Genomic DNA, 2989 nt, shown 5'->3' on the forward strand with positions numbered 1-2989 from the left:
AACCTTCTTCCAAATGACGCTGCGATGTCGGAGCCATAGAACATCTCCAAAACCCTAGCTAATACCCCTCAAAACCTTAGCCGAAGACCTCTCTCAAGTTGGGGAAAAAGATGGAGAAAAAAGAATACTAAAAATCGGGGCTGATTCGGCTTTAAAAAGGGTGGAATCGGGACGACTACACCGGCGTGGATGCTTCAGTGCGTCCAGATGCGTGGAATTTCCACACGCCCGTGTGGATTCTCTCGAACTCCCTGTTTTCTCGGGCGGTCGTGAGCAGTCTTTTGCTACGATGCACCACCGTCGTCGCTCATGATGCTCGAACATTATCCGACTGAATAGCTTCCCGAATCTATACTTTCATCGGAGTACGCATAAGCGGGCACACGTTCACATCGTGGATCACTTGCTTCTTCAATGATAGGCAAGTTGGTGGAGCTTTTGTTCTATGTGCATAAGTCAGAATGCTCGAGTGTGACTGCCTTTGTGCTTCTCCAAATGGATGTGCCAAACTCGAATACGAGGAGGTTTGCACATACTCTAGCATCTCACATCCGACCTATGTCTTCGCGTTTGAACCTTAGCAAGATTTCCTCCTAAATCGGTGCATTGTGATCCACATTGGCTTCTTTCCTTCATACTCGGCCTCACGACCATACATGCACGAAAGTAACATAAAAACACACATATTAGTGTAAAAACCTGAGAAAAGTAATGCTCAACATAAGGAATGAACGCTTTGCATTCATATCGCACAAGCACTTATCAGTAGCGGAGCGTCCCCTTTCCCCTCTATGGTGTGATTTATCCTATCTCCATTTTCTTAAGTTCTTTGCGGTTATAGTAGAGTGAATGGGCTAAAGGATGACCTTTTCCTGGGGCTTAGTTGTTGGGTGCAACGGAGTGAAGTGTTGATGTGATTTTAGCATCTAGGGCTTAATTTTAGCTAGGGACCTTCCACCTAGACCAAAGGGTTAGGTCTACATCTAGGAAGAGGAGTTATCACTTAGAATCCCGAGAACTCATTGAAATTCTATACGAGTGCGAGGTTGAGATGTTATTCAATTTCTCCTCCGGGACATGTATAGAGTTAGGCATGATTGACCTTAGATTTAGGACCATGTATTTAAGGATCTCCACGACTCATTATTGCATCAGTGAGGAAGTATAATTGAGCATTCTTGCACTTGAAATGATTATCCTAGGCGGAACAATATCCGAGTATCGCATTTATATCGATTGCCTTACCTTCTCCTTTACCTGTGCTCTCTTTCTTGTTCTTTTACTTTTGTTATTTCACATCTTGTCACACATAACACTATTCATCTTTCACTTAGTTAAGAAACAATTTAAGTGTTTTTATTCCCTACTCCCTGTGGATACGATACCCCACTCATCTGGGATTTTATTACTTCGACAAACCCGTGCACTTGCGGGACATACGCAAGGGGTGTTGTCAAGTTTTTGGCGCTGTTGTCCTGGAGTAAGCGTTTAGAGATACTTTGTACTTTGTTTTCTTAGCTATTCATTCATTCATTCTAGTTCATTTTTTTTTATTCTATCACCGTTCTGATTTCTTTTTCTTTCTTTTCAATGCAGGTCCAGGTTATAACCCGAGGAAACCCCTCAATATTGATTGAAGGAGACCCTGAGCTTGAACGTAGACTTAGAAGAAAAGGGAAAGAATCTGTGCAAGAACGGTCTAATCTAGCTGATTTGCAAATAGAAGAATCTGAAAATATGGCAGAACAGAATGAGCAATAGCAGACATTATCCGATTATGCCAGACTTTCAGTATTGGGGACACAATCGAGTATTGTGCGTCCCCCGATTACAGCTCAGAACTTTGAGCTAAATAGTTTGGCCGATGAGGATCCAAACATTCATATAGAGAACTTTCTCGAGGTGTGTGATATGCTTAAGATAAATAGGGCATTCATCCACATGTTGAAGCAATGAAGCAGTGGCTACACTCATTACCTAGAGCACCGATTACCACATGGAAGGAGATGGTAGAAGCTTTTCTGGCCCGTTATTTTCCTCCCGGAAAATCTACAAAGCTTAGGAATGAGATCTCGTCCTTTGTACAGTCAGAATTGGAGTCTCTATTTGAGACATGGGAAAGGTTCAAGGAGCTCCTGAGAAAGTGCCCGCAACACGGATTCCCGGAGTGGATGATTGTTTAGACCTTTTACAATGGGTTAAATCTAAGTACAAGGCAACTTTTGGATGTAGCAGCAGTAGGTACCCTAGGTAGTAAGACCCCCGGTGAGGCCCGTCAATTAATTGAAGAAATAGGATTAAATAGCTACCAATGGAATGCTAGGGAGAAGAAAAAGATGGCCGGGCTCCATGAGATAGATGCAGTGACTTCATTGGTGGCTCAAGTGGACTCATTGAGTAAGAAGTTAGATCTTCTAACTTCGAAATAGAGTGGCGGCTAGTGACTACTTGCACCGGGTGTGGTGGAGGACATGCTCCCTCCGATTGCCTGATCTCTATTGGGGATGCATCTTCGGTTGAGAATGTCGATTTTGTGGGTAATGCAATGAGGAACCAAGGGAATCCATATAGCAACACTTATTATCCGGGTTGGAAGAGTCATCCCAATTTTTCGTGGAGCAACCAAGGTCCACAAAAGGCCAACGGGCCACCGGGTTTCCAACAACAACAAGCCCCAAACATGGAAAATTGAGTTTCAGGTTTGGAGACTCGAATGACCGATTTGGAGAAGGCCTTGACTAGGTTTGTGCAATCGTCATATACAAGGTTTCAATCAGTCGAGGCTAAACTTCGCAACCACATTTGCACAATCTTGAAAATCAAGTGGGGCAAATTGCGAAGTCTCTATTGGAAAGACCACAAGAAAGCTTGCCAAGTAATACTGAGACCAATCCTAGAGAGCATGTGAAGGCGATTACTTTGAGAAGTGGTCGTGAGGTTGAAGGTAGGATTCCGAGTGAGAGGCCAAATGAACATGCACCCGAGGTTA

At 43.6% G+C, this 2989-nt stretch overlaps 1 non-coding gene across 1 annotated transcript; it reads right to left on the reverse strand.

The window, feature by feature from the left end:
- Positions 1 to 2054: 2054 nt before the first annotated feature.
- Positions 2055 to 2161, reverse strand: LOC120281871. The gene has a single exon (XR_005542821.1). It is a non-coding gene; the product is annotated as a small nucleolar RNA R71 (small nucleolar RNA).
- Between the last annotated feature and the right edge of the window lie 828 nt (positions 2162 to 2989).

Source organism: Dioscorea cayenensis, chromosome 2, assembly GCF_009730915.1.
Source record: "Dioscorea cayenensis subsp. rotundata cultivar TDr96_F1 chromosome 2, TDr96_F1_v2_PseudoChromosome.rev07_lg8_w22 25.fasta, whole genome shotgun sequence".
Taxonomy (NCBI): Eukaryota; Viridiplantae; Streptophyta; class Magnoliopsida; order Dioscoreales; family Dioscoreaceae; genus Dioscorea; species Dioscorea cayenensis.